This window comes from Dipodomys spectabilis, unplaced genomic scaffold (genome assembly GCF_019054845.1).
Source record: "Dipodomys spectabilis isolate Male_0828 unplaced genomic scaffold, ASM1905484v1 ptg000221l, whole genome shotgun sequence".
NCBI lineage: Eukaryota > Metazoa > Chordata > Mammalia > Rodentia > Heteromyidae > Dipodomys > Dipodomys spectabilis.
In genome coordinates, this window is record NW_024870898.1 from 1,048,326 (window position 1) to 1,060,356 (window position 12,031).

The following is a 12,031-nucleotide window of genomic DNA, read 5'->3' on the forward strand; positions in this document are numbered from 1 at the left end:
CCTGAGCCACATCTCCATTTCTTCCACCCTCCCTTTTTTGTTGATTAATGGAAAATAAAGCCTTACAAGTTTGTCTGCCAGGCATGGAGCCAAACTGTGATCCTCAGATCTAAGTGTCCAGAGTAGCTAGGATTATTAGGATTATAATTTCGAGAATCCACCCTTGGCTCTTTGGTTCTTTATATGGTTGCTTCTTTCATATTGTTCAGCATTCAGAATAAACACTATCTTCTTTTTTATTTTATTATAAAGATGCTGTACAGAGGGGTTACAGTAACATGAATAAGGTAATGAGTGAGTACATTTCTTGTCGAACATAGTTACCCACTCCTTTGTTGTTTTCCCATTATCCCTTTCCTCCTCCACTCCTCCCCCCTCTGAAGTTGTAAAGCTCATTTCCGATATAGTGTCTTGTGAATATCGTTGTTACAATGGTTCATCCTGTGTCTTTGTTTCAGCATTTTGTTATTCCCCTTCCCTTCCCCAAATTATACAAGACGGAGGGTACCAGAGTCAGAGTGATTGCCAGAAATAAACCAATGGGGATAAAAAGAAATACAGTAAGAAGAACTAGATACAGTACATTGGCGACAACAAAGTCAACAACTAAAAAAAAAAATACAAAAAAAAGACCTGTTGTTTATAGGTCTTGTAGTTCATTTCAATTAGCATCATTTTGTATGGTCATATGTACATAGATGATTCTCTGCCAGGACTATCCTAGGCATATACTAATTATTACAAATAAGGGAAACCATGGGACCTATGTTTCTTTGGGTCTGGTTTACTTCACTTAATATGATTTTTTCCAAGTCTTTCCCTTTCCTTATGAAAGGGGCGATGTCATTCTTTGTGCACTTCTTTTTTTGCCAGTTTGCACCCCTTTCTTATCCAGAACACTTTTATCCAAATGTTTTTTTTTTTCACTTAACAAAATTGGTTGTGTCCTCCCTAGCATACATATCACAAGCTCATGAAGCAAGGCATAAAGCGCATGCACCACTGCACTGTACCTACAGCTCCTGGCACTCTTTAGCACCTGGCGGCCAGGGCTCAGTAAACTAAAGGTTCCCTGAATGAAGGAGTCGCCGTGGGCCACTGTGCGATTAGTCCTTTCGGAATGACCTCTGGATGATGTGGATGATGGCACCGGACTGAGGCATGAACGAGGCTTGACTTTTTTTTTAAGCGCCCTCCGCTTATTATTAGAGGGAAGGGTAGTCGATGGATATTCCAACGCCCATAGGAAGCACGGTGTTTAGCAATCCGGGGCTGGAAGCCGGTGCGCTCCGAACCTGTGCCCCTTTGCAGCGGCTTGCAGGTTAGCGAGGTTTGTTGGCGTGGCGGCAGGCCACCTTTCCTGACTCTCTCTTTGTTGCTCCCACCTCCCCTATCCAGGCCAGGGCTTTCTGCAGTGACTCGTGACTCCCCGCCAGCCTGCGAAGGCCTGCAGCGTGCGGGAGGGGGCACGGAGCACCCCTAGTCCGCCCCCCTTCCCGCCTCCACTTGCTAGCGGCTCCTCGGGGAAGTGCCTGCCACAGCTTCCCTGCAGCCCCCTTTCGCGTGCACGCGTGCGCGCGTTAGGAGCACAGCCGGGCCTCTCGTGGGACGCGGCACGCGGCGGTTGCCAGGTGCGTGGCGAGCCCCCCCCCCCCCCGTTCCCGCCCGCCCAGGCAGGGCAGCTCGGCCCTCCTTGGGCGCAGCTTGCACCGCAGCCCCCGCGCCTCGGAGGCAAAGCGGAGACGGGCGCGCGGCCCGCCCCCCGCCCTGAGCCGGCTGCGCCCGCCCCCGCGCTCGCGTGCGTTCCCTTCCTTCCTCCCCCACCCTTCCCGCCTCTCCCGCGTGCGCCCCTCCCCTCACGCCCCTCGCGCGCTCCATATCCACCACCCCGTGGAGGGGCTCAGTCGGTCATCGTCGCCGCAGCCACCGCAGCCACTGCCGCCGCGCTTCGGCCGCCAGGGAGGCAGCGGCCACTGCCGCTGCTAAGACAGCTGCGCGGGCAAGCATCCCCAAGCTGTAAGCCTGCTTTTTCTCCCGCGTGTCTGCGTGTGTGTAAGAGTGCGTGTGTGTGAGTGCGTGTGTGGCGCCCTGCTGGCCCGCTTCCCCAAGTCCCGTCTCCCGACAGCAGCTACCCTTTGGTTTCATCACAGCCGCTAACTCCCCCACCCCCCAGCATGCGAAGGCCCGAGGCTGCCCGCATTTCCAGGGCTGGGTACCTGCGATCTGCGGTGGAGCGGGGGTGGAGGTGGGGGGAGGCGCCCCTACTTGGGCTGCTAGATGCGGGAACCGGGTTGCGGAGGTCCCCTGGGTTGCGTACTTGGGCCTCATTGGGGGCTTTTACCGCCGTGTGGGAGTGAACAGGATGAGGCAGAGGTGTGTGTAAGTGGTGTGTGTGTGTGTGTGTGTGTGAGAGAGAGAGAGAGAGAGAGAGAGGGAGGGAGGGAGGGAGAGAGAGAGAGGGAGAGGGAGAGGGAGAGGGGCTCTGAAATGAAGGCTCTCCATGTTTTCCTCTTCGGGGATGGTAGGGATTGGGTGGGAAGGAGGGGTCATTGGATTGGTTTTCCCACCAAGGATGGTGGGCAGTTGGGGGTGAGGCGGGGCGTGAGCACCTTTGGGTTTTTATTTATTTATTTTTTAAAATTTAACCCAAGGATAGCGTGTGTATGTGGACGGAGGCGGGGGGGGGGGGGCGGCGTGTGGAAAGCGGATGAAGATGAATTCAAGGGCTCCCTTGATTTTTCCCATCAAGGATGGCGGCCCTTGGAGAGGGAGAAGGTGGGTGGGGGACCTGCCTTGGTTGATTCCTCAGGGATGGTAGGCAGGGGATGAGATGGAGTAGAGGTGGAAGGGTCCAAGCGGTTTGGGGTGTCTGCAGTGCTGGTTGGGGGTAGAAAGAGAGGGAAAAACGGGAGAGGGACGCAGGGATAGTGCAAAGAATAAGGGACGGGAGGGCCTGCGGGTTCTACTTTCCGAGCCTGTGGCAGGGGTTTGGGCAATGGGGGTGGGGAAAGTGGGGAATTTCACCTCCACGGTGGAACCTAAAGAAGCCAGAAGAAGGTTCTGTCCTTACGATTGTGCCTTACAGGGTGCATTTACAGAATTGCGAGGTGTGACCTTTCCATCTCAAAAAGCTTGAAATCCATACAAGGTGTCTTCTGGAGAAACGGTTTCTGCTTTCGAAGTTTCTCTTTTCCATTTCCCTCAGCCTCTTACTCCTCCAGATCTAGGTAGAGCTTTGAAAAATCAGCAAGGCTGAGAGAGACACACTATGTGGTTCGTGTCCAAAGTTACATGATTTTCCAATCTTGCAAGTTTCTCAGGTTTGCCCCTTCCAATAAAAAACCCTGTACTAGGGACACACCTTTGGAACCGGAGAAAACTAGATACATTAACAGATCCTTCCTGCTTCGGCTTGTAGATTTCCTGAAACGCAAAGGACACATGGTAGTAGCGATTTTTTCCCCGTGCTTTTCAGAAAAGAAGAAATAGTACGATAAATGTATGTCTTTGCTGGAAATCCCCTGTACTGTTAATTTAAATTATTCCATTGAGACTATCTGAGCCTCTTTGGTTTGAATGTAGAATAGATTTGTTCTCCTAATTGGAGTCATCATTTTGTAATTAGCTTGTACTTCTCTTGAGTTATCAACTCTGTGGCAAGCTTGTTACCAAGAATCTTCGTTTTTGCATTATCTTAAGTTAGTTTTAATGCAAATGTATGTTCCCTGGGAATGTGAATGTTTGTAGAATGGCATGAGTTTAAATTATGAATCCCTTAGAATTTTCTAAAGTTTTTCTCACCCCAGCTCATTAGAAAGAACAGCCCCCTGCCCATTCCTTACACAGAAAAAGGAAGGAATTCTGGGATGGTAGCTTTCCTTTGGAAAATCAGGCTCATATTTGCTTTAGAAAAATATATATGAAAATAACATCAGCCTTCCATGTGGTGGGGCCTATAATGCTTTTCCATTTTGGTTACATAAGGTTCCAATCTAGGCTTTACCTTCAGTCTTAAGAATGCTTATTTAACATTTTAAGGGCAAATATAATATTAATGCAACAGGAAGTTGGTCAAATAGGCCATGATTTGTGCCAACCACCTCACAATAAGTAGTCTAAGACTACCATATAGATCCTGTAACCATATATGGTTTTAGAAATGCTAAGCTACCATTTCCATATTTAATTTCTTGAGAAGACTGGTTTTCTTTTTTTTCCAACCAAGTCTAGATTTTTGAGTGAAACCTAAAAAGCAATATTATAAGAATTAAATTAGTTTAATACCTCTTGAATATTTACAGGGTGTGCATTGGAGCTAATTTATATTAAATTAATAGATCACTTGATAACATAATGACATTGTTTACCAAAAATGTTAAACTGAAAATAGTTTGGGGTTCTAAGATGGATGAAAATGCATTTATTTATTGTGTGTACTATTACTAACATGTATATTATGTCTATTGTGTACGCATGCACCAATCAGAAAAAAACACATTCATTTTATGATATAATCTAAACCTCCTTATTCCCTCCAAGGAAGAGAATGATTAAAATGATAAAATCTGGGATTGGGGATTTAGCTCAGTGGAAGAGCACTTGCCTGGAAATTGCGAGGCCCCGAATTCAGTCCTCAGCTCTGGAAAAAAAAAAAAGATAAAATCTTTTACAAGGAGCAGCAGGTTGGTAGACTGTGGATCTTAAGTCCCTCTTTGGACAGAGGACTTAATGGATTTTTTTTTAAATCTGGCTTTTCAAGAACCTGTTCCTTCTGTGGGATGGGAAGGAAAAGATGAAGGAATCTTAGAAATTAGCAAAAATATGATTAAGAGATTTTTGCCAATATCCATCCGAAAAGTGATTTGTAAGTGAGAAACACTCACTTTCTAAAGTCTGGTTATCTTACAAAATGGTTTGTGGAAGGAATGGCAGCTAATCCCCTAACACTGATCCCTGTTTTCCTACTCTACCTCCTGGTTCCCTTCTTGCCCACACCCTTCCCTCTCCCCCACTTTGTGCCAACAATATTGGTTTTTATAGCCTTGTGGGAGTTGAACAAATGTTCCTGCTTGTTTAAAATTTAAGGCCTTATCTATTTGGCTGCTTTCCTCAACTTTTGCCTATAGTTTTTTTTTTTTTTTTATTGTAAAGATGCTATACAGAGGGGTTACAGTTACATAAGGCAATGACTACATTTATTGTTGAGCATTGTTGCCCCTTCCTTTGTTTTTCTCCCATTATCCCTTCCTTCCCCCCCCCCCCCCACAAGTTACCTATAGTTTTTTGTTATTGTTAAATTAACAAGTTATTTGCTTTTGGAGTGAATGGTGTGATTGTAATTGTTTTAAAAGACCTTTTCTTTGAGCTCTCCTTGGACAAGAGCAAAGAAAGGTTCTCCTAGGTTTTTTGTCAGCAGAATACTTAAATACAATATGTGGCCATTTGTTTATTAAACAGATAATTACTGAGTTACCTCCTATGTTGGACGCTCTTACGCTAGGGACTGGGACATGGAGTAGATAAAAAATGGCTCCTGCCTTCTGGGTCTGGTTGTTGAAAGAAAAGTAGACAGGAAATCTGTTGTTAATAATCAAGAGATATCTGTAGTCTTTTATGGACACTATTATATTAAATGTTATAGATATTAAACATGCTTCTGCTGTGCCAAGAGTGAGTCATTTCATACATTTTTTTCTCACCTTCCCAAATATTTTTTTTGGGGGTGGTGGTGATGATACAGTTGACTGTTTCCTCAGATTTAATCAACTAAGGTTTGAAAGTATTAAAAGAAATACATTTTACCTGGGTGCTGTTGGCTCACGCCTATAATCTTAGCTACTAAGGAGGCTGAGATCCAAGGATTTAGGTTCAAATCCAATCCAGGCAGGAAAATCCATTTGACTCTTAATTCCAATGAACTTGGCTCAAGTGGAAAAGCACTTGCCTTGAGCTGAAGAGCTGAGGGACAGCACCTAAGCCATGAGTTCAAGCCCCACAACCAACAAAAAAAAAATTACAATTCTATTAAATATTTACAGGCTTTTTTTTTTTTTGGGTCCGGTCATGGGGGCCTGAACTCTGGGCCTGGGTGCTGTCCCTCAGCTCTTAGCTCAAGGCTAGTGCTCTACCACTTGAGCCATAGCACCACTTCCGGCTTTTTTCTTTTTGCTTATGTGGTGCTGAGGAATCGAACCCAGGGTCTCTGGCATGCAAGGCATGCGCTCTACCACTGAGCCACCTTCCCAGCCCCAGACTTTTCTTTCTTGGTGGTAGTGAGGTCTGAATTCTGGGCCTTGCTTTACTAGGTAGGTGCTCTACCACTTGAGCCATGCCTCCAAGAATAATTTTTGCTAGTAAACATTTTTTGGTTAATTTATGGGGCTTGACAGTGCCCAGGCTTTGGCACTGTTCCTGGGCTCTTTTTGATCAAGGCTAGCAATCTACCACTTTGAGCCACACTTCCACTTCTGGTTTTTGAGTGGTTAATTGGAGGTAAGAGTCTCGTGGGGACTTTTCTGCGCAGCCTGGGTTGGAACGGTAGATCTCAGCCTCCTAAATAGCTGGGTTACAGGTGTGAGCCATCAGTGCCTGGTGGCTAGTTAACTTTTGAGATAAGGTGTCACAAACTTTTCTGCTGGACTGGTCTCAAACTGTGAGCTTTCTGCTCTCAGCCTCTCAAGTTAGCTAGAATTATAGATGTGAGCCACTAGCAACTGGCTAAAGACTTTATTTTTCTTGTCATTATTCCTTTCACAATATACCATAAAAACTACTCACATAACATTTATATTGTATTGGATATCATAAATAATTTAGAAAAGTGGCACTGTGGCTCAAGTGGTAGAAGCGCTAGCCTTGAGCTGAAGAGCTGAGGGACAGCGCCCAGGCCCAGAGTTCAGGCCCCACGACCGGACCACCCCCCCAAAAAAAAAGCCAGAAGTGGTGTTGTGGCTCAAGTGGTAGAGCGCTAGCCTTGAGCTGAAGAGCTGAGGGACAGCTCCCAGGTCCAGAGTTCAGGCCCCACCACCAACAAAAAACAAAACAAAATAATTTAGAGATGATTTAAAGATACAGGAATATGTATGTGGATTATATGCAAATAATATGCCATTTTATATAAGGGACTTGATCATCTGTGGAGACTTGATCTGTGGTGGACTTGATTATCTGTGGAGGGAACCACAGTTGGTCTTGGAACCAACTCCCAATAGGTTCTGAAAGACAATTGTAATATGGTTTATAAGTTATGTGATGATATAAATATACTCTAATGGGAAACTGTCCCCCCTAATTATTTTTCTGTGATCAGCTTTGAATTATAGATAATTATGGATGCGGAAGCCCAAATGAGTATTAAAATAGCATTGAAAAGTAGTTTGATTAAGCCTTTGATTTTTCTGCAAGACTACTTCCTGAGATCTTGGAGAGTCCACCTGTTTATGAACTGTGCTAGACCATCGAGAGTTTGTCACACAGGGGTCATTGGACAGTGTCCAACAGACATTTTTGCTAAATGTGTTGACTGGCATCTAGGAGGTAGAGGTAAGGGGTGCTGCTTAGTCTAGAATGTACAGCCTAGAACGTTGTAGGTAGCCTAAAGTTTCAGTAATGTGGGTTCTGACCTTGGTTTAATTTTCACTACAAAATACAACTTTAGGCCAGTAGAGAATAACAGTGTGCTCATGTGTCTTGAGTATTTTGCTGAGCTCATTTGGTTAGTCTTTTTTTGTTGTTGTTGTCCGTTGTGGGGCCTGAAGTCTGGGCCTTGGCACTGTCCCTCAGCTCTTCAGCTCAAGGTTAGCGCTCTACCACTTGAGCCACAGCACCAATTCTGGCTTTTTTTTTTGCTTATATGGTGCTGAGGAATCGAACCCAGGGCCTCATGCATGCAAGGCAAGCAAACTACGCACTGAGCCACCTTCCCAGCCCTTAGTTAGTCTTAAAACAGCTATTTCCTGCAAACCAACCTGAATAATGCCAGTAATAACAACTACCATTTATATCATTCTGTGCCTGGCACTTGCATACATTATATATTGTTTATTTTATAAATGAGGAAACCAGGCTCAGGGAGGTAAAACTGGAAGAAGAAATAAAAATTAAGATCTTATTCCTCCAACGTTTATGTTTTGAGCACAACTTCATACTGTCTTCCTTGTGGCACACACCATTCAAAACTTGCTTAATAAAAGGAAAATTACTACATGTCATATATCATTGAGTTTGCTTGTAATTAAAACCATGAATATTTAAAATTGATCATACTTTGAGCGAGTGGTAAGAACTAGGGAGATAAAGGAACACCCACACAAAATGATCATCTACTCTAGTTTCAAGAAGTATGCTAGTTGAATTTATCTCTGTTATCTGATTTGATTCTCACGACAATGATACAGAAAGGTTAGGATGTACATTTTTTCAGATGAGAGTGAGTGACTAGACAATTTGTAAGTTACAGAGTTTTAGGATTTGAATTGGACTAAGCCAACGTCCTTGTGTCTTGTTCTAACTGTTGATGGTAAGTAGAGGAGCCTGGTGGAGAGAAGAGAGCAGTTGGTCATTTCAGAAGTAATATGTGTTCACAATGGATTTTGTTGTGTTCTGGTTGAGAATAAGGAGGTGAATTTCTGTGTGTTTCTTACCTAATTAGACTAGAATTCAACAGAGAATATGTTCTAGAAATCTATGCAAAATGCCGTGCTTACCCGAATTTTTCAGGGAGTGCTTTGATAACCATGAACCTGGACATTACCTGTGTTGATATCCTTTCGGCAGCTTACCTTCTACTTTTCTTAAGATTCTTGTAGAAGTCAGTAATGAACAACATTTGCTTTTGTCCTCTTTTTTTTATACAATTTAAACATCAGCTTGCTGTGGGAGTTCTTTTTATAATAAACAGTCATCAAATTCATACTTGTGTTTACCATATGAGGGTGTTTTATTGTGACAGCTAAATATTTATTTTAACTTTTGATGTGTTTTGTTTCAGAGCATAGAAAGAGGAGAGAAACAGACCAATAACAATCATTTTGTCTGGGAAGTGTGTTTATTTTTTTGTATGTGTAGGCAGAAAAAGGACCTTGTGTTTCATTTCATTTACTTTAAATTGGAAAGGAATTTTAACCATGATTCTCAAGGGCCAGAATGCTGGGAAAAAGAACTGTTATTTAGATAAGATGCATGTTTTGATTTCCACATAGGATTGTGAGCCATAGATTCTGAGTATAATAATAATGTCCTGATTCTGACTACAGCAATCAACTACTTAGCTAATCAACCACTGTGTTCAGGCATTCATGGTTATACTGCCTGGTTTTATTCCTCTGATATTCCAATGATTTTATTTTGGGGGGTGCAAGGGATAGGAGTCAGGTCCTCGTGTATACTAGACAAGTGTTCTACTGACGTACATCCTTTTTTTTTTTTTTTTTTTTGGTCCGGTCGTGGGGCCTGAACTCTGGGCCTGGGCGCTGTCCCTCAGCTCTTCAGCTCAAGGACAGTGCTCTACCACTTGAGCCACAGCGCCACTTCCGGCTTTTTTCTTTTTGCTTATGTGGTGCTGAGGAATCGAACCCAGGGCCTCAGGCATGCAAGGCAAGCGCTCTACCACTGAGCCACCTTCCCAGCCCACATCCTTTTTTTTTTCCTTTGGAAAAAAATCTTAATTTTTACTGGTGAAAGTAGTGCCTTTTCATTGTAGAGAAATGCAGAAGTTACAGAAAAGTCACAATGAAGTAAAAAACAGGCATGATTCACTGCCCAGACATTAATTTTTAACAGTGGCTGAAGTCAATTTCAGTTAAAAAAAAAACCTAAGATTTTTTGAATTGCTGCATCTCTAGATAAAGTCATGATCATAACATGTGAGTGAAGTGAGAAAGCTGCCAGGGAGTTAAAGAACTATTCATTCTATGGACTCCCAGTAAGCCTGCTAAAGAAACTTACCAGTGGTGCCTGCAGATTTTCTCCAACTGGATTAATACAATTTTACTACTAAAATGAGTTGTCAGTATTTCATCCTTTCCTTCGTTTTACAGATGAGGAAACTGAGGCTCAGTATTGTCAAGCTCTTGATGCAAGATAACAGAATGTATTAATATCATAGTTCCAATTTGAATTTTTCCCATTTTGAATATTTAGGTCTTCTTCATATACAGGTAAGCTTGTATTTCCTAATTAGACATTCTTCAATGTCAAGAACTTTTTGGTGGCCTAGCCCTCAAAAGAACAAACTTTTATGATAGAAATATATCAATGATAGTAAAGAATAAGAAAAGTTCAAGTATTTCTTAATTTCAGAAGATGATCAAAAACTACTTGTATGCCATATAGAAGTTTTTCATTTTTTTACTGAAATTGAGCATTAGTGACAAGGAGCCTCTTGTTTGTATCTATCCCTCAGTATAATTCCCCTGGCCTATGGGTCAAGTCTCATGGCACACCTAGTATGTTTATATGTATAACAATTGAAAGAGGACTTTAAGTCTTTTTTTTTTTTTTTTTTTGGTTCCGGTCATGGGGCCTGAACTCTGGGCCTGGGTGCTGTCCCTCAGCTCTTCAACTCAAGGCTAGCGCTCTACCACTTGAGCCACAGCGCCACTTCCTGCTTTTTTCTTTTTGCTTATGTGGTGCTGAGGAATCGAACCCAGGGCCTCATGCATGCAAGGCAAGCGCTCTACCACTGAACCACCTTCCCAGCCCAGGACTTTTAAGTCTTTGGACAGGGCAATCTGGAAGACCATAATTATTTTTCCCCTCATGACAAGTATTTTTCTCTTTTTAAAATGAGATGCTTCTTGAAGTTGCAGGAGATTTTAAAGGTTGCATCTATTTCATAATCTAAGTAAAAAACAAATGATATGTAGTGTCATTAAAACACACACATACACGTTTTAATTTGGCACTTATAAAAAACGAAGTGTATTAGGTCCCTCTGCCTGCATTCTTCACTTTCTTCTGTCTCTGTGGCTCATCTCTGTGTGTGTCGTTTGTGTGTGACTTCATTCTCAAGGTTTTTTTTTTAAAGAGCCCATCTCACTAGGCCCACTTTTCCCAGGCTCCCAGTTTAATCACAGGCTTCCAGTACATTCATATGTCCTGTAATCTTCCCTTATTCCCATTTGTCAGTGTTGCATAGAACCCTTGCTAGGTCTGTTTTTCACCTTTGGATAAACAGAGAAGCTGATCTCTAGGGCAGGGGGTGAAGTGAGGAAAGTTGGTGTCAAATCTATACAGCAATATCACTGACAGAATTGGTTAAAGCAAATTATGTGTGGAGTTGACACAGGCTCAGCATACATGCAAACCTGTGAATATAAAATTATTTTTTCTTTATGGTCAGGGCCCCAGCAAATGCCAAAGGTATGAGAAAAAATGATATGGGTAGTCATTGCCAAGGGCTTACAACAGTGGGATTGCTGGGTCATAGGGGAGCTCTATGTGTAGTATTTTGAGAAACCTCCATACTGCTTTCCAAAGTGGTTGAGCAAGTTTACACTCCCACCAACAATGCAGTAGGGTTCCCTTTTGGCCACATCCTCTCCAGCATCTGTTGTTGTTAGAGTTCTTGATTATAGCCATTCTAACTAGAGTGAGGTAGAGTCTCAGTGTTGTTTTGATTTGCATTTCTTTTATGGCTAGAGAAGTTGAGCATTGGCCATTCTTATTTCCTCTTCAGATAAGTTTCTCTTTAAGTCTTTAGCCAACTTATTTATTTGGGCAGTTGTTTCTCTGAGGATTTGTTTTGGGGGGGAATTTAGTTTTTTGAGTTCTAAGTATATTTTAGATATGAGAGCCTTGTCCGTTGTATGGCTAGTGAAGATCTCCCAATATGTAGGCTTTCTGTTGATCTTGCTAGCTATGTCCTTTGCCATGCAGAAGCTCTGCAATTTCATGCAATCCCATTTGTCCAACCTTTCTTTGATTTGTTGCTAATCACAAGATTTTTCTAAGCAACTATCCACAAGGCCTTAAATTTACCTTTTCATAATAGGAAAAAATTAGGATGTCCTTGTGCTTCAGTACTTAAGAA

At 42.9% G+C, this 12,031-nt stretch overlaps 1 protein-coding gene across 2 annotated transcripts in view; it reads left to right on the plus strand.

Annotated features, from left to right (window-relative positions):
* The first annotated feature begins 1,566 nt into the window (after positions 1-1,566).
* Positions 1,567-12,031, plus strand: part of Fhl1 (four and a half LIM domains 1) — a 66,921-nt gene continuing 56,456 nt past the window's right edge. The window contains exon 1 of one of the 2 annotated variants that reach the window (XM_042697530.1): positions 1,567-1,631. The gene's annotated coding sequence lies outside the window, so the exon portion shown is untranslated. Of the gene's footprint in view, positions 1,632-1,915; positions 2,017-12,031 lie in introns of those variants that run through there. The other variant, XM_042697529.1, reaches the window with a different exon arrangement.